The sequence below is a fragment of the Tympanuchus pallidicinctus genome, unplaced genomic scaffold (assembly GCF_026119805.1).
Source record: "Tympanuchus pallidicinctus isolate F22 unplaced genomic scaffold, pur_lepc_1.0 scaffold1, whole genome shotgun sequence".
Lineage (NCBI taxonomy): Eukaryota > Metazoa > Chordata > Aves > Galliformes > Phasianidae > Tympanuchus > Tympanuchus pallidicinctus.
Genome location: NW_026294618.1, coordinates 36,769,880 through 36,797,779, shown reverse-complemented (window position 1 = coordinate 36,797,779; position 27,900 = coordinate 36,769,880).

Below are 27,900 nucleotides of genomic sequence, written 5' to 3'. Positions count from 1 at the left end.
TTTAACCCCCTTCTATTTCCCTGATTGCTTTTTATTGCTGTTTATTGGTACTGATGCACATGCATGTCATAGCATTCAGAACTGTCAATCTGCTAAATAGAAGCTACGGTAATAGTAAGATAAATGTATAATGTTTTGTTCACTGAAATACAGAAGTAAAGGAAATGTAACATTTTGAGGGACTTGAAGAAGTGATTCAGTGCTTCTCCCTGTACAGAAACAGGATAAGATGTCTTTACTACACTTCCTTCACTTCACAAAAAAAACATTAATAGGGACGGATATCCTATAATATCCATAACCTGCATGCCATCTTAAGCACTGACATATTAAAAGTTTGCTAACAAATGCTCTCCTAGCTTCAGCCAATTTATTGCATCAGCCGCTTTGACTTCCAAATAGACCAAAATAACTTGAGAAGCTACTTTGAAATAATGTCTCTTCAGTTGACTAATGAAGAGAAAATATTTGTCAGATATTAAAGTAAATTTTCATTTTTCTTACAAGTAAATTATCTGCTTTTGTTTGTTTGTTTGCTTTGGTTTTAATATGCTCAAGTTCTGCTTTCTCTTTTTCATATTTTTTCCTGATGATTACCATGATGGTGAATTTCCTTTGCCAATCAAAAGTAACTGAAAAGATTAAACACAGTGACATTTTCACTTGAATTGTATCTTAGGCCAGCACTGTCCTTCCACCATTATGTATTATTTAACAGTTGTTTCAGGAAAGATAATTTCTGTTATGCTTTATTTAGAGAGGAAAGGTAAATGTTAACTCATTTTTTTATTTCATCTGGCAGTTTAGCTACTAAATGTCAACTAGCTACTAAATCTCCTCAAAAAGTTAAAAACACTCTTTATTCTCTTAAGAAAATTTTAAATGAAATATTTAATCATAGATTAAGTTTTCTTCTGGGCACTTAATGGGGAGGTTGGTGGCCCTGCATGTGGCAGGACGGTTGGAGATTCATGATCCTTGAGGTCCCTTCCAACCCTGGCCATTCTGTGATTCTTAACATTCAACTCTTGACTAACTAACTAAGGTCTGATTTCTTTGACCTGTAGTGGGAATACTTATGCAAGTGAGTATGCAATAATTGGATTTCGAAATACGGCTTTCAGGAAACACTCAAAATAGTCCTTTCACTTGAAAGTAAAACAAAATTAAAAAGCAATATTATATTTAAAGGAGATAGAAAAACAAAACAAAACACAGTTTTCATTATCTCACTATTTGAAGTTATGTGACAAAAAATAATAATAATTGTAAAAAGTAAATTGGAAAGTATTTATCTCTTCAAAACCATCGTTTTCACAACATGCATAAAAGAGTTACTAATAGATGTAGGTATCCAGAAACTGAGACGTACTCATCAGTGGAAAAAAGTTTGTATCTGAGAGGAAGGAAGCTCTCAAACATAACTGGTCTGGATATTGTGAATCATGATTTTGGATTTAACAAGCAGTTGCGTTTGTACAAGAGATTAAAAGATTCCAAGAACATTCCTAAGCTCTTCAGCTCACAGGGACAATATGATCTACGTCAAAACAGTAGCTTCTTCAGACTCCAAAGCAGGATGGCTACTCACAAATTGCATAACTGGAATACTCCCTACAACTTTCTACATCCTGAATTGTGTCTGGGAGTTGTCTGAGAGAATGTTAAATAGCATGTGCGAAGGATTAGTAACAGTCAGTTAATATAGACAATCTTGTCCTTGTGCCTGGGAAAATTCCTGGACATTATTTGATTTATTGGTGTGTGTCTACATGGGCTTTAGTTTCACCAAAGTCCAACATTACATTCCAAAGTGTTATCACAGTATTCTGGAAGCAGTGGGGTATATTCAATATAATCTAAGCATAAATCAGTTTTCAGTCACCGGCTTGTGCTATGAAATGTGTAGGTCTGCATTACACATTCAAAACTGTACTTTACATATGAAAAAGTCATGCAGTCTTCTGAATCTTGGAATTTGGGAGCATTTTTGAGAAGAAAAAGGAATATAAACACAAGCCTGGTATGGGATTTATGAGCACAATTGGGTTGAGCTTCTGAGTTTTTACTCAGACTTCACCAAACTTGTGTGACCTTGTGTTTGTTTGTCAGACAGTATTTTTCCATTTATCAAATACTATCTTTCCTTTTCTGCCTACCTCATAAAGTAATTAACTTACAGTGTATTATTTCCATACTGCGTTTCAAGTAGAAACAATGATTTTTTTATATGAATATAAAATGTTGATTTCATGTCAACAAAAAGGATGTATAAATGAAAAACAAGTGAATGAAAATTTCAAAAACAACCATGTTAACCGGTAGGTCAGTCCTTTGTATATTCAGCTCCACTGAAGTTAAATGAATCATACAAAAGCTGAAATATAACAGATTGTGTTTAATGACCAGTGAAGAATCTTCCTATTAAAAGGGCTCCTTCTTGTTTATTTCTTAGGTTTAACTTTCCAGTGATCTCTGTTTATTTTTTTTAATATATTCAAACTAAGATCAATAACTTCTGAAAGCTGAAACAGAGATTTTTATCTTATTTTGAAGTGTAAAGGAGCTCCTTTGTCTACTTAATTGGTTATTTGTGGCAAGCAGAGGCATTTAAGATGCTAACTGGATTGGATTTCACAGATCCTATTCACTTAGCCAAATGTATTTTGTGTCACAAAAAAAAAAAAAAAAAAAAAAAAAAAAAAGCTTTACAGTTCAGAAGTTAAAAAAAGAAGTTTTAGTTTTACAGTGCACACTCTGAAATTTTGTCTTCCAAATACTTTTCAAAATCATGAAGAAATCAATTTTGCCTTCTATCCTAAAATATATTCAATCACATCACCAGTTAAAATGGTCATATTCTAAACTGTGTCAACTGCTGAAGTCAGAACTACTAGAAATGTGGAGCAAGATCTGTATTGGTACGAGGACATTTTCATTTGAGTGATCTATCTTCTGGAATACTGACTTAAGTTCTGCTTGATCACCAAGATACAGTGAGATATTTTTGACAGGATGCTTGACTCATTCTTTGCCCAGCATGACCTTCTGAAGGCATTTGGTTATTTATTTCAATGTCTTCATGCTCAGAAATGTTTCTAAGCTAGTTAAGTTGAAGTTCTTCCAGGTCTGCCCAGAGTACGGACTTGCAAATGTTTCCAGATATTTCTCACATAGAACAGACAGATATATACACCCAGTTCACTCAACTCTTGAGCAAAGATGGGCTCCAACTGATGACTGAGGCTTTCCCTTTGGCTTCTTAAATGAGCATTAAATACTAGCATGAGTATCATGGTGGTGAACTATAGTTTATATTAATTTTACCATTTCCTCTTTGAAGTTTTGTCACAGCCTCAAATTATTCCAACTGGACAGTTTCCTTGCTACTTTCTTATTACAGCTAATTTTATTTTTTTATTTTTTTTTTTTTTGGGGGGGGAGGGAATTCCTAAAATATTCTGTTTTCCTCAAAGCTTCAACATTAATTAATGCATCATGTAACTCCATCAGACACCAGCAGGAAACACTTGAAAATAGAAGTCAACTCATATTCTTAAAGACAAATGAATAATTAACAAGTGATTAAATTATAGCTATGCCAATTTTTTAGTGTGAAGTTGTCACGCTGTCAAAATACATTGCTTCACCAGTCATGTTTTTAAACACAAAGTGTATGAATCTAATGTACATTTAAACTGTGAAATTTAACCTATGTGGAACTAAACCATATCTCGAAATCTCACGAGATCACAAAGATCATAGCAGCTATACTCAGCACGTTAAACATGACATTATATTATATATTAATATAATTAATTATATAATGGTTACATTTCTTTATGAATACATTATTATTGTGTCCTGTGTTGTATTATACATACCCTTTTCAGAAAATTCCACCACATTTACTTCAGTGAGGTTAAGAACATCTGTTGTCCAGTGAATCCAGATATCTGAGAAGAAAAAACAGCCCCAGGATGAGGGCTGAGAGTTTGTTTAGATTCCTAGGAAGTACTGAAGAGAACTGGTTACCATCCGGGTGGTCAACAAGCCTTCTCTAAAGGTTCCCAGTTCCAAGTAGCTCAGCAATTTCATAGTTTAGGACTGTGGCGTTCAGTCTAGAAAAAAGCAGCAGTCTTCTGCAGCATTTTGCACTGCCTTGGATTTCTACAGCAGTGCTTAAGATGTACTTGTGCATCTTTGAGCAAGCAAATGGAAATACCACATTGCAATGTGTGCCCAGAATGCTTGCCTACATAAACCTCCACCATATTCTTATGTGAAAGCCCACAGGTCTTTAAAACTCTGCTTCTTTTTATCCAGAAAAAGGATTTCCAGGGCATTTCACTCTCATCTTCTTTTTCTGACTTCCATTGACTAGCAACATGACCATTTTAAGTCACTTCTCTCAAATTTGGGTTTCCTTCATGTCAGAGGCTTATTACATTGTATCTGAGAAAATCAATTGAAAGATCACAGATGCACTGGTACATAAAGTAATCTGAAGCAAAAACTTGTTCTAAGAATTTAATATGAAGCACACATAGTGTTAATACTGTTATTTAAGTATTTTAGAGAATGTTACTCAGGTGTTATGGAAGAAATAACTCAAAGCTCATCTTTCTGTAGATTTTGTACAAATAAATCTTGTCTGGATAATTTTTGTCATTAATTTTATATATTAAAAATAATTCCAAAACTACAAATGAGATATGGCAGAAATAGCTGCAAAATGAAATAGCACTAGCAGTTTTATATACATGCACATAAGACCCTACTCCATTACCTTTTTTCCTTCTTGGTGTTCTTTCAGTCAGCACTGACCTGCCCAAATCCTACTTTGCTTATAAAATCTGACATGATCATAGCATGTCAGTCCAGCAGGTTTTTTTGTTGTTCTATTTCAGTTCCTGAGGCTCTAATGAGCAAATATGAAATGAGTGTCTCAAGTATAAACTATATGCTTTGACCAGTGAGTTAAGAAGCATATGAAGACTTAGCAATACTTTACCTACTCACACATAGGCAAATATACATCTCCTGTATGTGGATGCATATGATTGTGTTCAGAACAAACACATTAGTAATGTAGCAGGCTTTGTTTTTTTGCTGTCATATCTCCACAACTACTAGGAAAGAAAGAAAGAAGAAATAAAGTCTCACAGAAATATTTCACCTGTACAAAACACTTTTAAGCATCACTGTGTCAGAAGGCTTGCCTGTCTGATCCCTACTTCCACACTCTATGGACTATGTCTGAGGAAGCAACATGAGAGGAAGATGCACAATGGGTGAAAAAGACTGCTGTAGTCTACTACAAGGATGGCTGTTCACAGTTTACTTTGTTCAACCTGGAGAAAATTCAGAAATGTTGGGGCACATTCTGTTACCACTGTCTAGCCCTGAGGGCAGTTGGCAATGCATTGCTGGCCCTCAGCTCTACATCTCCTCCACTTCTATACATAATAACAGTGCTGTAGGCAATTTCAACAATTCATGATCTATTTCTGATCCCTACATCTAATTTAAACCCTCATTTCTGCCTTTCTGCTAGTCTGAAAGGTCATGCAGTGATCCTAAACAGGTAATTAATACAGTTAAAAAGGAATCCAATAAAAGGAAAAGACACTTTTTCCTGTAGGATCAGTTCCTCATTCTAGTGCACTCCCACACAAATAGATGTGCAGGTGAATATAAGGAGTGGCTAAAAGCATGAATAATGAACAGGATCAGGGGCTAGAGTTTTGGATACTACTTAACCTAGCACTGCTGACTGCAAGCATGCATATCAAATGGTGCCTTGTATATAAAAGGATCATTGTGAAGCTAAGATAGTTGATACTTGAACGAATATATGGATGGCATAGAAATATAATATCTCAAGCCCTTAAGTGCAAGATACTGTGACACTTGCCGTAAGATCCATTAACACTTTGTGTCAAAATCCTTGCAGAATTTTTCAATAGATACCTTGAATTTGACACTGTACTTTTAACTTTTAACCCAAAAATTGAAGACAAATTAAACTCTGTGAACATTTTGTATTTGATACAGTTTTCAATCTAACTTTTACTGAGAATAACAATTTGAGCAAAGCTGTCAGTAATCAATAAGGTTAAAATGTAGTATTACAGATTATAGAATTAAATATATATATTTCAATTTGTGTAATCAACTATTTCAAATTGAACATATCAATTCTTACCAGATTATGATGATACTACTGTAGGAACATATCCATATTCTCTTTTGAAAACTGATAAATGTACATATAGGCCATTAAAAGGATTAAAAGTATAATTTCCGGGAAGTATGTCTTCAAACTTTAAAATTAATTTTTTAATTCCTAATCTTAGGAATCTTCATTATCACGATGGAAATTAATAATGTTAATATTATTGGATTTAAAGAATAGTATGATAGAGATCATTTAATTCTGTTAAAAATTAAGCTCTGCTGTCTGTTTTCCTTGACTTTTACACCCATTTCAAAGAATCACAGAATTGTAGGGGTTGGAAGGCACCTCCAGAGATCATCGAGTCCAACCCCCCTGCCAAAGCAGGTTCCCTACAGCAGGTCGCACAGGTAGGCATCCAGGCAGGTCTTGAACATCTCCAGAGAAGGAGAGTCCGTGGCCTCCCTCGGCAGCCTGTTCCAGTGCTCCGTCACCCTCACTGTAAAGAAGTTCTTGTGCCTGATGCTGATGAAACAAAATTCATACTTGGAAATAAAAAAAATCGAAAACCTGCTGGACTCTTAAAGATCCAAATCTTTACCTGCAAAATTCCCAAGTTTATACCTTCTAGTACTGCTGCTGTTTATACAATATGCATAGCATTCAACAGTAGTGTAGACCTTCCTAAAATCATAGAATCAAAACAGTTGGAAAAGACCTCTAAGATGATCCAGTCCAACTATTAACTCATCACTACTTTACACACGAAAACATGTCCCTAAGTGCCACATCAACACGGAGACAGTGACACTGCCACCTTCCTCGGAAGCCTGTTCCAAGCACCACTGTTTCTGAGACAAAATTCTTCCTAAAGTACAATATGAACCTCCCCTGGCACAACTTGAAGAAAAGGCCGATCACCACCTTGCCACAACCTCCCTTGAAGGAGATGTAGAGAGTGATAAAATCTACCCAATGACTCCTCCAGACTAAACATCCCAGTTTCCTCAGCTGCCCCCCGTAAGACTTGTGCTCCAGACCCCTGACAGCTTTGTTGCTCTTCTCTGGACATGCTCTAGGGCATCAGTGTTTTTCTTGTAGTGAGGGACCACCCACTGAATACACCACTCAAAATGCAGAATCACCAGTGCTGTGTACATAGGGATAACCATCTCCCCACTCCTGTTGGCTGCACTGTTTCTGTTATAACTCAGGATGCCATTGGCCTTCTTGGCCAACTGGGCACACTACTGGATCTTGTTCTGCTGAGTCCACACACCCAGATGCTTTCCTCCATGCCACTCTGCCTCAAATCTTCAGCACTGTAAGGGAATGTTTTGATTGAAGTGCAGAATCTGGCACTTGGTTTCTTGTTTCTTTTGCTATAGATTTCATATTTAGAATGGCATGAATCACATTCTAAAGGATATCTGTCCTTTCACTGTCTTGTGATAATACTGGGAAGCTGAAGATTTTAGTTTCATGAAAAAAAAAACAACTTACTTTCCAGACTAGGAGAGAGATCACAAAAGAATCAGCTTGAATCTGATTTACAAGGTTCCATATTCTCAGCTGGAAATTAGCTGCAGTAAGAAATATAACAGTTACGAAATTAAAGAGATTTTCATTTGTGCTTTGTGCCAAAGAGAGGTGTAAGCAACAGAAAATAATCAATGAGAAAAAAACAGCTGTGATTGGCATGACTGAAAACTGGTGGAATATATTTTTAGGAGAAAGTAACATCATTATGGATGGTTATAAGTATGACATAATTTTGAAAAGGGTAAAAGAACCACAGGATTCAGGCTGCTCTGAATCAACACATCTAACCAGATAACTGCAAGGATTCTAACTGGAGGAACAGCATTGAATGAGGAAAAAATAGAGTGTCATGGGAGTTATAGAGTGTTATCATTTAACAGATACGTTGAAAGTCCAACACAGGTTAGTAACACATCATAAATATAAATGATAAAAATATAAATAATTACTTCATGAAATAAAAGATATTGCACACTTTGTAGTCAAGAGAACCACAGCCAATAACATTTATGATATTTCAATGGGAATAATTATGCAGAAGTGAAGACCCAGAAGACAGACTGAAAAAATTCTTAGGGCTAGAAAAGCAAAAAATACACTGAAACGCTGGACTATAACTAAGAAATCATTACAAAGGGATAGGCAGAATGTTAAAAAGATTTTAACTTTGGTTAAAATCATTTTGAAATATACTAGAATCACACTTTTTTCCCCTTCAATTAAAATGTTTAGTTGTCAATTTATCTTACTTCTAAAATATTTAAATATTATGAAATACAGAAAATTTATATATAAATATAAAAGTTATAAAATCTCGTAATTACTGCAACCAAAGTTAGCAAAAAACTACCCCTGAAACAGCAACAAAGAAGCCCAACAGATTTTAAAGACTGCCATGAACAAAAGACCACACAATTTAGCAATAAGAATAAGAGCTACAATAAGCTGAGAACTCTTAGCAATAAGCTAAGAGCTATTTTTAAATTACATTAAAAATATATATAATATTCAAGTGAGAGGACATTCCTCAAAAATGCTTCTGGTCTGTACTGAAAGAGAAGCTGGACAATATTCTTGTAAAAAAAGATGGAAAAGTAGTTTCTAGCACACAAGTAAGATTTATGTTAATGAATCTTAGACATCTTCAAATCAGACACATTAGAGAAAATATCCAAGTGCCTTAAAAATTTGAGATGAATGACAAATTACATAAGTGTTTTAATATTAGAGAAACTGATGCCAATATTCATACAGAATAAGCAAAATATCCCAGTACAGAATAACTATCTGCAACTCATAAAGCACAGATTATAATGTAGTCATATAGAACTTCTAGGATTTAACTTAACTGCAGATAAATGAACTTTAGAGAACTGGCATACGAATTGGAAATTTTAGAGATGATCTTTTTGTTTTTGTTGTTGTTTGTTTTTCACTCACTGTACAAAATATTTTGTAGATTATAGAGAATTGTGGCATGAGGATAAGTACTCCATGAATTTAGTTTCTATCTCTTAATTTGATTCTACTCTTGATTATTCCAATAGTAACCTTTTTCCATATGAGCTACTTAAATTAAATTATTCCTTATACAGTTGTTTATTGATACTATTTTACTTATTTTCAAGGCATCTACTTTAACTAATCCACCAAGCCAATCAGCTTATTGTAGGAGGTTGTCATATTGATCAGGAACATTTGTCTTTCATAAATCCATGCTGATCACTCCCATTTGCTTTCTCATCTTTCATATGTTGTCTGGAAATCAATTATAAGATAATCTGCTTTATCACTCAACCAGGTATAAAGGTGAGGCAGATCAGTCTGTAGTTCTTTCTTGGAAGAAATGAACTAGATTTGCTTTCTTCCAGTCTTCAAGAATTTTTCCCAGGTCTCTATAGCCTTTACAAGAATATTCTTGTAGTAACATCAGTCACATTTCTCAGCATTGCTGTATACACTTAATCATTTTCAATGTACCCATGAAATTCTCTTTTGTTTCAGTACTCCCTAACCTGAGGTCCCGGCTTCAGAGTTATTTTCCTGACAGTTACTGATATGATGCTACATTATGGCTTTAGGAGAAAAAAACATGCTGATAACATACCAGTGTTTTATCTGTTGCTGAGCAGTGACTGCAAAGATCCAGGGACATCTCAGTTTTTCAACTTCTTGTACTTTCTTGCCAGCCAGAGAACAGGAGGAGCACAGATTGCTGGGAAGGGAGAGAACCAGGACAGCTAACATAAACTGGACAAGAGGACATTCCATATCATATGCCAGCATGTGAAAAAACAGTAAAATTATGGGGAACTGGCTGGAAGTTGCTGCTGTTGCTCAGGGCCTGGCTGAGTATTGGAGCATTGGTCAGCTGGTTGTGAGTAATTTCTTTGTGCATTTTTGGAATGTGTTCAGAGTATATATATATTTATCACTACTGTTTCTTAGGATCCTGAACTTCCTTATCTCACGATTACTTCTACCAGGGCTGACCTCATCTTTCAGTCCTTCCTTGTTCACAAATCGGACTGGTAGAACATTTCCCCTTTGTCACTTTCTCTAACACATGAATTCGAAATTGTCATTAAGGCACTCCAGATAACCCCTTGTTTACTTCTGTTCTTCTGGACTGCCCTTTAAGCAAATACTATGGTGGCTGAAGTTCCTTCTGAGAACCAGGGCCTGTGAACTTCTATTACTTATAGTCATTATTAATTCAAAAATACTTGATACGTTAAAAAAAAAATTGGACTGGATATTTCAGTGTTCCAGATTACTTTCTTGCTGATCACGGGCTATTCCAAATAGATGTTGTATAAAATCTGAAGTGTTATTTATTTGTCTTTAAGAAGAAATGTAATAAATGACAGACTTATAATCTTCAAACTCTATCTCCTGGTGGTGTAAACCCAGAAGACAACATATTATTTAATGTTTTACAGGCTTTGAAATTATCAAAATTTTTAATGGGTTTATAATTTATTTTTAGACATTATTTCATGATCTAGTCTTTGTACATACTTTCTGAATTTATTTTAAATGTTAATAAACTAAAACAGTTTCCCATGGCTTTTTTGTTTTAAAAAGTTATCAGACAAAAGCAAAAGGCAAAGCTACTTCAAGCCACTCTCACAGTGCAGTACTTGAAAGACCATGTATATTATTAACTTCACACCTGCAAAAGTTCCCACTGGCTTCAGTATGATTACTTTTATGAAGAAGTATTTAATCTTACTGAAGATTGCACGGTATATACATCTGTAATCATTATTTATGTACGTATCTTATTGAAGTATGTTTTATTTTTATTGTATTTTCTTCTTAACAAGTCATTTCATTATCACTTCTCAAAAAGTGACACTGACATTTGCAATATCTTAGGGTTTTTTGGCTTAGAGGCAGTATCTCAAAGCACAGTCCATATGAGCAAGTAAAGGGATAGGTGAAATCCTGCCTGGACAGTTATATGAGTAGCAATTTCCCACATCTCCCAGGAATACTAAGCTAAATTTGCATATTTTGTGTAAAAGGATGAAACTTTCAGTGAGTTTAAACCTCTGATCCTGTTACAGATGAAGTGGAAAAAAGGGAGAGAAATATTATTAAACAAATTTATGTTATTTCAGAACAAGACCTAAGAGAAACAACTAAGTTGCTATAAGACAATTTAAACAAAACAACAAAAATTAATTTGAACATATAGTTGCTATGGGATCTCCAGCACCATTACAAGTGGCTGAAAAATAAAGCTTAATTAAAATGAAGCAAAATAAATACATGTGTATAAACAATTAATTGTAACCATAGGAACCATTATTTGCAGAGAAAACATAAATGAAAAACATGATTTTAATTTGATGGCTGCAAGTCTGAAAATATCTTTATCCAAAACCTTTATAACAGAATTTTATTTCTTATGTTCAGTAGTCTGATAGTAAGAAGCTTTCATAAGAGTTGCCACATTCACTTTCTTATTAAACTCAAAGGATTGAAAGAAATTAAATAGAAATGCTTCCAACTTTACACAGCTTCTCACAGAAGATAAACAAAAACCGTGAACTTACATGACTTATATTATACAAAGGATCACTGAGACATGAATAAATATAGAGAATACAATATTAAAATCTTCAAGAAAAAAAAAAAAAAAAGCTATGAAAAACTACCTAAACAAGGCTATAACCTATTTTACTTTAGCAGTCTATCTAAAGATTTTCAGAAACTTTTGGCTGTAGACATATGCAGAAATTTGTAAGTGAATAAAAATAAAAACGAAATGAAATAATTAAATAGCTTAATATTTTATTAGTTATAATAAAATGAAATAGAATAATACATTTCACAATATTTGGTGGATTTATGGAGAGTAGAACTAGTTTGAGAATGTGAACTTTGTTCCACTATCTGACCTGCAGAAAACCTGTTAACATTTTTAAAATGCGGATGAAATGGGAACAACTGAAAGTGCAAGGTAATTTTCATAGTAATTTGCTCATTGTAATCTCATTTTGAATATAATTACTTTGGCATAAGTTTTATAAGTGTGATTCAATATTTAAGCATGGGATAGGTTGACAAAAGAAGACTTTAGAATGTTAAAAGAAAGGGTAAGCTTTATAAAAAACACTTAGAGTAAGTTTTCTCCTATACGTGGATTCTGTAGCTAAACAACAATATGGAAAGGGGGAAAAACTAGAAAAAAAAACAAACAAGGAAGGAGGCGTGTGTAACTACTACTTACAACTACTACTGAAGACAAAAGTATAATTCTTTTAAATATTCACATCAAAGATTCTGCACAGTAGACATTCTTCTGTTTTTGATACTTACATTTTACAGGCTGCTCTAGGAATTTGATAGTTCTTCAGTGTAGTCATCCCTGAAAGTACTGATTTAAATATCCAACCACCCTTACTTCTCTTACCTTGTATGGTGTCTGCTGTTATTATTATTTTATTTTTTTTCTCTTAACTATTTCCTCTTATTCCCTTCACAAGTCTACCAAGTGCAGCCCTAGCCTGATCTCCACCACATTTTCAGTAGTTAACTCTCCCTCAACTACACAATGGGATTTTAGACAGTACTGGCATATTTATACAGGTTAAAAGCACACAGAAAGGAATAATACCCTTATCTCCTGTACTTTATTGAGCTGCAAAAGAAGGCAATGACAGCACCTTTTACAGGTACACAAGCTCTACAAAGCAACAGAAAATAAAAAAGAAATTAAGAAGAAATAAAATTAGTTAACCCCTTCCAACAGCCAGTGACAGCTCAAGAGGAGCTTGACTGCTAACCTTAAAATGAGGGTGAGGAGGGGCAGATCCAGATTCCACTCATTCCAGTCACTCAGGTGCATTGCTTGCTTCTGAGATCCCTGGGTTAGCCGTGGATGCATTTGTAATGGAGAAATTCTATTTCAGTAACTAGTGACAACTGTTGAGTTATTTTATCTGTAGTACACACACACATAGTAAACAGCCAAACTGTGTAACAGCATTATCTGATATTAGATACAGATTAAGTTTATTTCATTATTCAGACCACACAACTACAGTTTCAAAAGGCTGAATTCAAAATTATGCTTATTAATTTCTTTAATTATGATCCAAAACCAGTTGAAAAGGAAAAAAGAACTTGATGAGCCTAAAGAATATTTTTTTTTTAATGTAGAAAATAATAACCTTATTTTTCTCTTCTCTAAGAAATTTCTCTTTCTTTCTTTAATCAACAAAAATGGTTTTAAATTGCCAAATCAATCTTTTCAAACACTTTTAAATTATTGTTCATTTTGCTGCCCTAATTTGCTGCCCTTCTTTCAAATGCAGCATTCTGACCAATTAAACTATCTTCAGGAATGGAAGTTTAACAAATTATGTTTGTCAGGTGTGTTCTCCCAAGCTTTCAGTGCTCTGCTTCCAGTAAATGAGTAAAAAGAGCAAGCACTGACAAAAAGAAAGAATTTTCAGATTCAACAGGGGATTGACTGACCAGGATTAGTCATAAGAATATAAATTTCTACTTTGGAAAATAATCACTAGTGATCAGTAAAAAAATAAAAGCTATAGTTACTTAGAGCAATTACCATGAGGAAGGGAAACAAGAATGTGGAAGATTTCCTTCTTCCCATAACAAAACTTTTTAGGCAATCTAAAGCTCTGCTTTTTCTGGTCTCTACTTGAAATTACCCTGAGGGCACTGAAATTACCTGGACTCAGCAGCACAAAAGATCAGGCACTGCACTTTGTTCTCTATGACAGAGAGAATTTATCCTGGTGAAAAAATTTTCTTTTGTCTCTGCCTAGTTTGTAGTCTTATCATGCATTCTTAATGCAAGCAGGATTGTGGCTTCCCAAGAACAAGTATTGCTTTGACAGCAGTACTGGATTAAGATTCCCTCCCCCCCCACACGCGTCTACTCCATGTTTTATACTCCATTTTTCTGCAGCTTGCCATCACCTTTACTTATACCAGCACAGTTCTGTGTGTGGAGTCATTATGAACTGGGTCAGAGTATCACTCATTTGAAAAATGCTAACTAAAAAAATGTATGTAATTAATACACTACTTGACCAGGATTCTTTCCTTCACTGAGTTCATCCAGCAGCCCAGACAGCGATGCTGATATAGCATCAGACAAATACAGTGAAAATATCTGAAAATATTACAGTTGCTAAAGCATCCATATTTTGAAGCCATAGCTTCAGGTATGAGTGCATGTAAAGCCTGCTAAATGGTTGTATCACTTGAGACTAGTGTGTTCAGTTTACCTCAGTATTTCTGCCTTAACTTTTCTTTTTTTTTTTGGTATATTTTTCTAGAATTGGCTCATGCCTGACAATCATCCTGTTACTTTTGCATTTGTGTCTTCAGTTTACACAAAATAAGTCCAATATTTCTGGGAAGTACTAACTAAGACAAGGTGGCTACCTGCAAAAAGCCACTCAAGAAAGATTATCTGGAAAATAACGCTATGCCACTCAGCTGCTGCATCTGTAACAGGTGGGAAAGACAGCTTTCTCCTATGTGCCTCAGCTGGTTTCCAGCACAATGCCTTTCTTCTTTGCCACCCAGAAGCAAGATCAGCGGCAAAGCAAGTAGAAAATTTCAATCATTGCTCATAAGTGATAGAAACACTCCTAAAGGCAGATTCCTTCTTTCCCTGACATCTGTTTCTATTTTGTTGAGTATATGCTGTGCATAACCAAATATTTTGATTACTGCTTCCATTACAAGATGATGTGCTTCATTAAAATAATAAAAATTGCTCTCCTGCAAGAATTTGTCCAGGGATATTTCAATGTTAGAAATTAGAGAGTTTGAGCATTATAAGGCTCAAAGAAATAACGAGTTCAACCTTGATGTTATCCTCCTGAGATGTAGGCATGAGTGAAACAGATTGCTAGTTACGGCACTTGAAAAACATTGTTGGAGATGTGAAAATTAAGAGAGATGAGAAAAAGAAATTTAGTCATTCAAATCCTACAAAGTATTTCTGTTTTAAGTAATACCCTTAAAAGAATAACTGGGACATATACCAACATAATACCTTTGATATTGCAAGTATGGAATAGAAATAGTATTCCTCACACTATGAAGGCTTGTCATATGGAAGAATAGCAAGCTGGTTTGGGATTTATCTCTTCCAGTACTGCTTCTTAGAGTACAGTCACAAATGTACTCTGTCTCCCTTCACTCTAAAACAATAGGCAGAAAATACACTTTCGAGAAGAATAAAGAAAAATGTTTATCAAGACAATTTTGGCAAACTGAATGCTACTAACAGGTTCTTCACATTCAAACTTCCTTTCATAAATCTTGATTGAGAGTTTGATAAATCTCTTAACTAGTCTAAGGAGATTTTCCAGGTATGTTCTTATCTACAAGGTCTTGATCCAAGTGTCAACTTGGACAAGTTGTTGGCCAAGTGTTGGGTCCTGCATTTTGGTCACAGCAACCCCAGGTTCTGGGGTTCAAACCCCTACAGGTTTGGGGAGGAGTGGCTGGAAAGCTGCCTGATGGAAAGGGTACTGATAGACAGGCAGATGAGTAAGAGCCGGCAGTGTGCCCAGGTGGCCAAGAAGGCCAATGACATCCTGGCTTGTATCAGGAATGGTGTAATGAGCAGGACCAGAGAAGTAATACTGCCCCTGTACTTGGCACTGATGAGGCCTCACCTCGAGTACTGTGCTCAGTTTTGGGTATCTCAATCAGAAAGGACATTCAGGTGCTGGAGCAGGTCCCAAGAAGGACAACAAAGAGGAGCAACTGAAGGAACTGGAACTGTTCAGTGTGGGGAAGAGGAGGCTGAGGGGAGACCTTATTGCTCTTTTCCAGTATCTGAAAGGTCCTTACAGCAAGAGTGGGGTTAGTCTCTTGTCACTGATGACAGGTAACAGGACGAGGGGAAATGGCCTCAAGTTGCACCAGGGTAAATTTAGGTTGGATATCATGAAACACTTCTTTACCAAAAGGGTTATTAAGCACTGGAATAGGCTCCCCAGGGAGGTGGTTGAGTCACTATCCCTGGATCTGTTTAAAAACCATTTGGATATGGTGCTCAGGGACATGATTTAGCAGAGGCTTGTGAGAATTAGAATAGTTTGGTTACGTTGCAGTTGGACTTGATGATCTTTAAGGTCTTTTCCAACCTTAGCAATTCTGTGATTCTATGACTTCTTTTCCAATTGTGTTTACCAATTTTTTTTTAATATTCTGGCATTTATGCCACTTGGCTTTTTTATAACTGTACTGATATATTTTATTGACTACACTGAAAGCATCCTATCCTGGCTACTTCAAACTTAGCTTGTTAACTAGGGTTTTTCATATTTCTTAGTCATAGGTAATTGGTCACTGTATAGACATAGTCACAGAGGGTTCACAACACTCCATAACTTATACTTTCTGGTCAAAGCTCTTCTTATTTCAATTGCAAAATCAATAAATATTATATTTGGTCATTCACTTCCCTCTTTTTTTTTTTTTTTTCAGTTAGATGGGAACTTCTCTGATCTTAAGGACTAAGTGGAACATCTCCTTCAGTGTCACATAGGACACTTACATTTTTTCATTTCAAGTATATGTTATTTGTAAATACATTTAAGACATAGCTGATTAAATCCAACACACACATTGATTTAACCCTGCTGTTTATCTTACAGACAGTGTCTTTTGTCTTGATTATTTTTATTACTGATACTAGTCCCCAAATCTGGCTGTAGGAGTGGAAGCACGAGTGGTGCAGGTTTCTTTGTTGGTGTTATCCATGTTCATATATAATTTTTACTTTACAGGTCACTGATATATGTCATGTACAGGCAAGCTACTGCTCCGTTCTCAATAGTAAGTATCAGTATGCTACCTGTACTTTTTTCCTTAAAGATGGCTGCAATTCCACTTCCAGATAGCAAGGAGAGGAAAACAAAATCCATCTAGCAGCTTTCAGAAGCCAGGTATAGAAGTACCTCAGCATACTAAAAGGCGAGTATTCTTGCCTTACACTTCCTGCTGAGATACACAATCAGTCAATGTTGCCAGAAACTGATATTGAGGGAAGCAAATGTCCTCCTCCCTGAAAGTCTGGATGGCATAGCCTCCCCTACTCTCAGCTCAGGAAAAGCTCTCTTGGGAGTTTTCCAACCACATTGTTCTGAAAGATCGTTGCTGACTTAAGATCATTAATATTGTTTGACACATTTCATTTGACCTCCTCTTAATGTCTATCACAGACAACATTTCATTCACTCTGCCTACTCAAAACAAGATAATCTCTACAATGTGAAAGGAGAAAGATAACACTCAAAAGGAACCTTCAAGTCCTCTCAAATTGGACTGATGTATGTGATTGGCATTATATTGTTTCATTTCTTTTCTAGAAATTATATGATACAGTTCTAGAGTTTTAAAAAGATGAGAAGAATTAAAAGATATTATTCTAATGTTGCAGTGCATCAAAATGGTGTTTTCAGATTTGTGTATGAGATTTGTATGCTGGAAATGTAATCAACAGCAATCTGTCTTTTTTTGCAATGGGTGTTCATATTTCCTACGTACCTCCCTCACCCAAGCTCAAATATTTAAAACACTACTTTCTTCTGAATTAAAAGCATGTGGATAAAACACATGTATAAATAAGGTTTGCTTGCTAAGCCATTTAAAAATCTTCGTTGAGTTGCAAACAAATACAGTCTGTTTGTCTAGTTTTTGTTATATATAACCAATTCATTGACATGATAAAGATCAAGAGAGGAGGAAAAAATATTGCAGAGCAAGACAGATTAAACAAATGATGCTGATTTAGTATTTTACTATGGTACATGTTGTTAAATAGGCCTCAAAGCATTAATGTTCTCTGAGGGTTTTTTTTGTTCTTTTGTTTTGTTTTGTTTTTCATTAATAATGCTATCTGACTTTAAAATACATACTAATCCTAACAACACATTTCTAAATGAAAGATGCTGGCAAGGCAAAATACTGAGAAGTATTTGCTGTAAAATTCTGTAGTACATGTTGAAAAATGTAGTATAGTAATTCCCCAAAAGATGACAACCCCTAGACTAGCTGGCAGTAGCTCAGTGAGATAACTGATTACCATATAGCACTTTTTTGTTTACATTTTCCTTACTCTCCTCATGCAATAAACACAGTTGTTCACCTCCTCTGGCCTTTATCTTTGTGACAAATCTTGAACCACCTTCTTTATTTATTTATTTGTTTTCATCAAGATGTGCCACAGTAAAATTTTATTCTTTTGGGATCAGAACTTGGGATCATAACTTCAATACACCAAGAAACTTGCAGATCAGATTTTCAAATCAGATAAAGAAGAGAAGTTGATCACAAAGTCACATAGTGATACTATTTTTATAATGATTTACAACTCAGTTATGCTAAAGATGTACCGTGTATTTTAGGCTGAACATTTTTTCTGCAGTGTTCCGCTTCCCAATAGAAAAAAAAAAAAAAAAAAAAAAAAAAACACAAAAAAACACACAAAAAAACTTTTGGCATTTGCTAACAATGCCTGTGATTTCAAATGCCTTCCAACCAAAAAAAATGAAAAACACATGGAATTATTTAGTTGCCAAATTGAAATATGTCTGAACTATCCGAGACATTAGTCTACAATTATGTATTTAAATAATTAGCTACATATTTGTTTCTGCAAGAAATACCTTTTTCTTTTTTTTTTTCTTTTTTTTTTTGTGTGTGTGTGTGTGTCTGAATATCGGTAAGATGTTCCTGAAGCTTAGTGGGGGCAATAGTCTTAATTAGAAATTATGAAAAACCTATCTGAAATGGGAAACATTTACCTCTTAAGCTCAGAGCAGTCTGCATAGGCTAGACTGATTATTTGTACCTGAGAGAAGAAAAAGAGAACTGCCTCATTTCACAGGAAACCATCACAAGTTGTTTTCTGTAAGACAAATAAGTGTTCAATCTTGTTCTCAGTGACAGTCTTATTCCTCTTACCTATTCTTCTTTGCCTTCTCTGCCTTCCCCAGAGCTGCCTCATGTTTCTTGCTTTCCTCTTTCACCTTAACATGAAAACTCTCAACAAGCATCAGCAGCAGATGGAAAGACTGAAGCACAATTCTAAGAACAAGAGTAGCACTTGAACTGTTGCTCACCCTTTAACAAGACAGGTTCTGATGTGAATAGTATATGAAAATACATATTAGGTCTGGTCTGAAAGTAATGCCTGCTATTTTATGATGTTGGCCTGTGGTATCAGAGGTGGATGTTCATGGTATGGCAGCAAAGGTTGTACCTCCCCACCAGTACTCCATTGGGTTTTGTTGCCATTGGGTTTTTGTTGTTCATTGATGCTTACTGAACATTTAAGGAGACGAAACAGTGAATGTGAACACAGTGAGGTGGTGAGAGGTACATTTCACAGTGATGACACTGACACTGTTCACCTCTGCTGGTGCAGATTTTTACAAGCATGGCATGCCAACTCTTGCTCATCACTGGCAAACATGCATAGCTAATGGTAGTGACTATGTGGGAAAATAGTGTTTTGTAGCTGAGAATTTGCTCTACGGAACAGTGCCATTGTGCTCTTTCTATCTGTTGTATTTTCCACAGAAATAAATAGGAGGCATTACTTTCAAAGAGACCTATGTATAAAGCAGAGTTGCTTTACTTTAGAATCATAGAATCATTAAGGTTGGAAAAGACCTCTAAGATCATTAATTCCAACTGTAATGAAGTACATAAAACCAAGTAATGACAAAATAGTCACAGGATCTTGAGATAACTCAGGTTGGAGAGGATCTCAGGAGGTCTCCTGTCCAACTTCGCCCCAGGACAGAGTCAACTTCATCCCAGATCAGGTCTAGTTGGGTGTCAAAAGCCTCCAAGGATGGAAATGGCACAGCCCCTCCAGGTACCACTGAACTGCCTCAGCATCCTCCTGAGGAAGTTCTTTCCCATCCCCCTCCCATTCCTCCTATTGCATATTGCATCTCTTAGATCAAGAACACTTTGAGTGAGGATGACGTATTCTCATTCATTTCATAGAATGAGGCCCATGTCCAATTTGAAGAATGGAAAGAAGCATACAACAATATTTCAGAGTATAGTGATGAACTTTGATCTCAAGTCTGGCAGTAGGCTCTGAAAAGAACAATCAGAAATCCAAAGAATAATATTTGCTATAGAGTAGAACACTACCAAATGATGAAACAAAGAGACCCAACCAACGTAGGATCGATACACTACTGCTTTGTAAAACACACTGCCATGCTTTGCCATGAGGAGCTGTACTCTGTTTTTAGTGTATTTTCCAATTACTCTACGGAACTATTACCCAGAACAACATGCAGATGATCACCAAATCTAACACTACTCCAAAACCTTCCAGTGTTTTTGGTATTTAAACCCAAAAAGCAGCATATGATCCTGAAATGTCATTGACCATGTGCACAAATATGCAAAGCCAATAAGGAAATGATTTCTAGCAAATTCCTCATAATCCTTATAAATTATTTATAAAGGTAAGACCAGCAGTGTAGAAGTGTCAGAACAGCGAATTCCAGACTGTGGAGAGGATGCACTGCAGTTTTGACCCCCAGTGCCTTACTTTGAGTAGCTTTATCAGTCCTTTGAGCTACACCATCATTTCCCTTCTGCTTTACTGAAGCGCAGACATCCTCTGTTCCAGCTCATTCTTTTTCTGCCACAGGAATCAGAATCTTCCATGTAGTTACATGACAAAACAAATTCTGGATATACAATAAGCCTGAACAAGTGTACTGCAGCCTCCACTTCCACTTTGCAACTCCTGTATACATTGTGGCAGAGTTATTTCTTCATATATACTATTTTAAATGTTTTATGCTCAATTTTTCTCAGCATTTTTTCTCTCCATTTTTCTCTTAGCTCTTCAGACTAACACCCTCACTCATTTCCTTTAGTAAAAATTTGAAAGCAGTGTTCATAAATATGTCTATCATCTGAGTAATAAAGCTAGTAATAAGAACGAATTGAACAGTTTCATTTTTAGTTATGCTGGTGACCCTTTGCCTTTCCTCAGAGAAAAAATAAGAGAACTGATGTCCTTAATGTAGTATTTTAATTTCACACATGTTGTAATTCTTTATGGATATCTTATGAGCCAGTAGATTGCTCTTACAACAAATGTGTATTGCAAAGATAATTATATAATATCAAAGAAAATGTATTCAATAATGTATGTACTGCCATAAATGCTTTGTGAATAGATTACAAAATATTACAGAAGTATACTTTCAGAACTTATGTTTCACAACTTCTTTACACAAATTCTAAATATATTTTCTTGATTACTTTTTCTTACAAATATACTTTCCTAGTTTTGGACTGAAATAAGACAGAAAAGGGAAATAATTAAAAAATTACAATTATCACTAGAAGGTTAAAAATGTTATCATGGTGTGTATGTTCACTGTATATTTTAATGTATTAGATTTAGTCAGCATATAATGACTGGAATCTCTGAGATAATAGTCAAGGCTTATGGGATAATGACTTACACCATTCTACAAGATATATAACTTCTACAAAATGAGATGTTCAAGGAGTTTTTTTCATTTTTTCTCTCATATAAATAAGGAAAACAAAAGATAAGGAGAACATTTGATGATAATGATAAGTATCTGGGTGAGGAGAAAATAACAGATTTCAAAAAGGTATAAAGATCAAATCCAAATTCTAATGAAAAGAATGTCTTTATACAAGCTTATATTGCCAAACTCACTATAGAACATCAGATAACTCGATGAATTTTTTTTGTATAGAGTCATATAAGAGGTGAATATAAGTGGCCTAGCATGCCACAAAAATATATTTATTCGTCTGTTACGTTTTCTTTCTTTAACATCTCCAAGCATGTAAAAAGGACTTATTTTTTTACAAGATTTAAAAGAGTAGTTGTCCTCCATGCATTTCCAATCAGACCACATACGAGAGTTTTGCCATGGTAAAATGGCAATGAAACTGTGGATTAGCATGTTGTAAAAATTGCCAAGATTTATTTTTGCATTTATTTCTAAAGACATTCTTTACAGAATAGTTATCACTCAAAAAGAAAGCAAAAAAAAAAAAAAAAAAAAAAAAAAAAAAAAAAAATCAAATGAGACATTAAAAGTTATTTAAAAGTAGTTAGAAATAACAATATGTTTATTTTCATTATCAAATATACTGTAATAGAATAAATGTCTGTATTTTAGATTGCCAGATCCAAATGATTCAGAAATTTAGGGATTTCATTGAAAAACACAATGAAAATAGGAATGAAGATGGACTAAAGGCTGGAATTGGGATGTTAGAAGGTCTCATGGAATCAGCCTTTAAAAGACAATTCTGCATGTATGTCAGTGTTGCAGTAATTTTACTCGATAGTGACTGAAAAGGATGTTGCTGCTGTATTCTGTAGCCATGATAGCAGTAGAAATGGAAATTCAAAGTCAATAAATGTACAAATTACATAAAGAAAAATATTTTTGTATGCTACTTCAGGCATATATCTGCAATCAGGAGATAGCCTCTCTTTCTCAATACTCCAAAAACTTGCTGGATACCTTTGTTCTAGGTTTTGCTTTTATACACACATTGCTCCAAAAAATACCTTAAGCCTTAAGCTCATGCAAGCAATAGGAAAATAATAAGATCTGTAGAATTTGAATCAAATGAGAAAGACATAGCACTGAGTAACTGCAAAACGCTTTTGATAAATATTAGGAACTTTCTGAAAAAATATATATTTTTTTGTTCTGAGAGAATTAATATAACAAAAAGAGATTATGTTATTACTCATCTGAATAACAGAGACAATGTGTTTCTCAGCAAACTTGTAGTTTCAATTTGAAAATCAAATCAGGTGGACAAGACATTTTTCATCTTTACTTCAAACCAGTGACTTCCGTGCAGAGTAATGCAAATTTCCTAATACATAGTTTGTCCTGATGGACCTGAAAAATTCTGTAAACAGTCTTCTGTCCAGGTACAGGTATAAAATTTTATTCTGACTTCTGTAATATCCAGGTCTTCTGCATCTACATTCCTGAGTAGAAAATACCCCAAGAAAAGAATTTCTGGTATTTTAGAGGGGTGCTAGTCACATGCATCTAAGCTGAATAGTTCAATCCCTCCACCTAGCCTCTAAGAAAAAAACATTTCTGCTGGAATACAGAAAACAAGTTAGTAATCATTCTGTCCTCCTCCTTAAGAAAAGATGGGTATAATTCATCAATTAATAGAGATTTGGGTGTTTTTTTCCCACGACACCAAAGACAGCAGGTTACTGTCAGGAGTGTTACTTGCTTTGTCTGTGGCTTAGCCCTAGATAACTCAGCTTCCGTGACTGCCAAGGTAGGGTCAGTATCCAATGGGGAACTGAAGAAGTGCTACCCCATTTCAAACACAGTAGCTGGATCTCCATCTCTTCCAGCCTCTCAGACGCTGAGTGAAAGCAAACCTTGTTCTCCATGGTCCTTCACACTGAGAAACCTAGGACCCAGCTCCCATCCTGAAACTTCATTTTCCCTATGATCAGGTTCTAAGCATGCTCTCTCTTCTCCTTCCTTCCTGACTTCCCAAAATTACGTTTTGTCTATATTGCTGAAGCTTGAGCCAAGCCTTGTTTTTCTATTATATGCAATCCAAGGACATTTTTCCATGGTCATCATAAACAGTGCCTGGTTCACTCTGAATATTTTAGATTCTGAAAATATTTCCTGTCAGACGGTCTATGGCACAGATTTACAGAACATTTTCCCATTTAGTTTGAACCAGTTCCATGCAATAAGAGAATTGGTACACAGTGTAACTGTAAAACCAAACTGCATTTTTCCAGTTAATAATGTATTTTCTAGTTAATAAAGCATTTTCTAGTTTATATATATATATATTTAAAGTATAGTTATAAGAAAGAAAACAGGTGAGTAATCTGTATTGAATTTTCACCAGGTTTAAGTGCAACTTTGGACAAGGTACTGTTATTGCTAAAAATAATACCCCGCTTTGTTTTATGTTACTATTATGTTTGAGTCTTGACCTTGACATTAAATATAGATTGTTGGGATTCTACAGATTATTTTTTTTATTAATCCAATCACACTGAAGTTTTCAATTTATGACTTCTACTGGCTAGCCTTTATTCTTTACAAAGGTTATTTTTATTGCTGGCTCTTTATAGCAACTGCTGTTTTTTCATATGATTGGTATTAAGAGTTTAGAATGTCTTAAATTATAGTTTTCTGGAACCATGAATGATGTAAAATTAGTTGAATATACCACAGACTTTAACAACATTCTCCCTTTCAGGTCTCTGTTTCTCTCAACATTAAAATATTTAGCAGGTTCTGAATACTTCCTGCTGCTTGGGGAAAATTAAGCTGTTTGAAAGTGTAAATTTAAAATTTAGTCAGAAAACGTAACATGTAACTTAATAAAATGCACTTCAGGTTATTCCAAATAACAGAAATAAATGACATGCAACTTTAGAAATTAGAACAATTTCATAACATCAGTGGCCTTTTTAAGAGTAAATTGTTCCTCTGTGAATTTGTGTACTGACCAGGAAAAAGATAAGACAAAAAAATGATCTTTTTATGTCCTTTTAAAATGATAAAAATAATATAATCTCCAGGTGGTCTTTTTTCATAAATCACTTTTAAGCTTAGTGGCTAACCTCTGTTGTGTCCTGACATCTTGACAAAAAAGAAGTGCTTATATGCTCCTGTGGGGTTTGTTCTAAAGCCTTTCGCTACTGTTGAGCAGTAAATCAGTGACTGACAGGTTTCCTAACCTGCCACCTCCCACCAGGGTGACATTAAATTTACACAATATACTGTAATCTCCTTCCAGCTACCTAAATAAGGACAAGAGAAAAGTCACTTTTAGGTATCCCAGAAACTATCTCTGGATAGTTTCTTCACAAAAGTGCACTAAAGGTATACCTAGTTAAAGGTACCTCATCTTAAAGTGTTGTAACAGTCTCTTAAAATTACTATGCTTTAACCACAGATGGAAAGTGATTCAAGATTACAAACATATAAATTATCATATAATATAACATTCATTTTTGCATGACTGTAGATGAATGTAGCTGTTCATCTATATCTTCATAACTACAGATTTATTAACTTACCAACAAAGAAAACTATAAAGACTTATTGTCTTCGGACAGACATGGCTTTCAACACCTGCTAGCTGGGAGGATTGCCCCCAACTACATAGCAATGATTACATTCTGAGCATGGCTGGTTTCTCTTCCAGGCAGCTGCCTCTGATGCTACTGAGGCATAAATAAAAGGTTCTGATAAGATGCTGACCCTCTTGTTATGCTGTTATGCTTTTAATCAGCCTCTGGAAATCACCTGATTTACAGCAGTGCCTTATCCACAGCTAGGAGGGGAAGAGAATTAGGAGAAACATTCAATATCTACAGTAATGGCACTGTCATGCCTCAGGAGGGTGCAGAGAGGACACCCAGCAGGATTTTCCAGATGTCTGTCTATTTCATCATATCACATGAGCACAGTGTGATTGAGATGGGAAGGATCCTTTGGGGATTTTCTAGTCTACCGCTCCTACTCAAAGATCAACTGCAGCAGGTTGGCCAGGATAATAAATTGTTACATTCTGAATATCTCCAAGGGTGGAAACTCCAACAACTATCCTGGGCAAGCTTTGCCAGGATTTGACAACCCTCATAGGAGAAAAATAAACATACATACAAACAAACAAACAAATTGGGAGAGGAAAAAAAAACAAAACTTATTCTTATATTTAAATGCAAACTGCAACATTTTAAAATATGTGCCTACTGCATTTTGTTCCTAACAGTGGGTACTATGGAGAAGTCTCCATCTCTATTTTCTTTACTTTCCTCCATCAGGAATTGATACACTTTGCTAAGATTCGTTTGAGCTTTCACTTCAGAAGGGTGGACGGTCCCAGTTCTCTCATCATCTCACTGTATCTGCCTCTTCATAAGTACCTCTGTGGTCCTTTGGTGCTAAACTCATCTGGACTGATTCTATGATTTTATGATTCAGCACTTTGAATTTTTCTGACCAACACTGAATGAGCGGGGAAAGCCACACCTCTTGATCTATCAGCAATGTTCCTTCTCACGCCGCTCAGGATGATATTGCTTTGTAACTGAAAAAAAAAAAAAAAAAAAAAAAAAAAAAAAAAAAAAAAACCATGCAGACATGAATGAGGTTATTACTTCCCAAAATCAGGACTTTGCACTCCCTCTTATTGAACTTCACAAGGTTCTTGTCAGGACTTCTTATAGAATAAAACTTAGGTGATGGATGTCTGGAAAATTATTGGTCTCAGCTAAGTAACCCTCTGAGTTTTTGTGGGAAAAAAAGGAAAGAACAATACAAAATACAAAATACAAATATAAAGAGGGAAAAAGTCTTTCTTCAGTGTCTTTTTGTGTTATGTTACAGAAACTTATTTGAACTACACTGAAGTAATGGCAGCACCTACAAAAATGATCAGATTTTGTCTGGTCTGCACAGATGATTTTTAATGTGCTTTAAGAACAGCAATGCTTATTCTTACTTTTATTTAAACACATTCTTACACCTCAGCTGAGTCTAGAGCCTCATTTGTAACCTATATAATGATTTTATGGTAATGTAAAAAAAGAATAGAAGAAGAATGAGGAGAATATCTGCTGTTTTACCAGGTATGCAAATACAGAAACTTAGGTCAGAAAATTCGTTAATGTGGCTTTACAACTAAACACTGAAAAAAAGAATTTTCTGTCTGTGCTGTAAACAGTTTATAAGCAACTCTTCCAAGAGTCAGTCAACAGAGATGTAAAATTCATTTCAACAGAATCCAACAGCAAAAAGTTAAATTGAGAACTGGGCTTGGACATTTTTTTAGTGTCATGTTCAGAAGATTAATTTACAGGGGCTGTTTTACAAGGAGGAAGAGTCTTACATCTCTCAGTCCTGTTCAGACTAGAGATTTCCTGGGACGAAGATGAATGAATGTTAGCTCTACTGTGTTTTCAAGTCATTTTATCCAAAGTCTGTCTAATCTTTCTGTTTCTTATATTAAAAAGAAAAGTGAAATAAATCTGATTCCACAACCAAGCTCATTTTAAAAATGATGCTGAATAGTATATTATGAAGTACACTGGATATGAATCCAATTCAAATTCCAAGCCTTTAGTATTTACTTGCTTTGATTTTTCCTCCTGGAAAAATTTCTAATTCTGATGAACATCTGCAATGAATTATAGCATTGATCTACCATTTGCATTTGAATAGTAAAACAATCAGTGTATAATGTGTGCAAGAGTACACATAGGTATGAAATTGTTGCATGCAGTCTCACTTACTCCAGCCAACTCCAAAACAAAATTTCACATGACCTCAGTCAGGATTAAAAAGAATATATACAAATGATTCTATACATACATGCATAATCATATAGCATATATTCACATATATATGCTTCTACCTACCTCTACACATAAATAAGCAGGGCACACTGAAAGTAATGCTCCTATTCATTTCCACAGAAAATACAGTGGGTACAAAAGGCACAACAACGTTAATTGATAGAGCAGTTTCTCAGCTACAACTCACTATTTTTCAACACAGTAATTATCCTTAGTTATCCATTATTCACCAGCGATGAGATAGAGTTGGCATGCCACG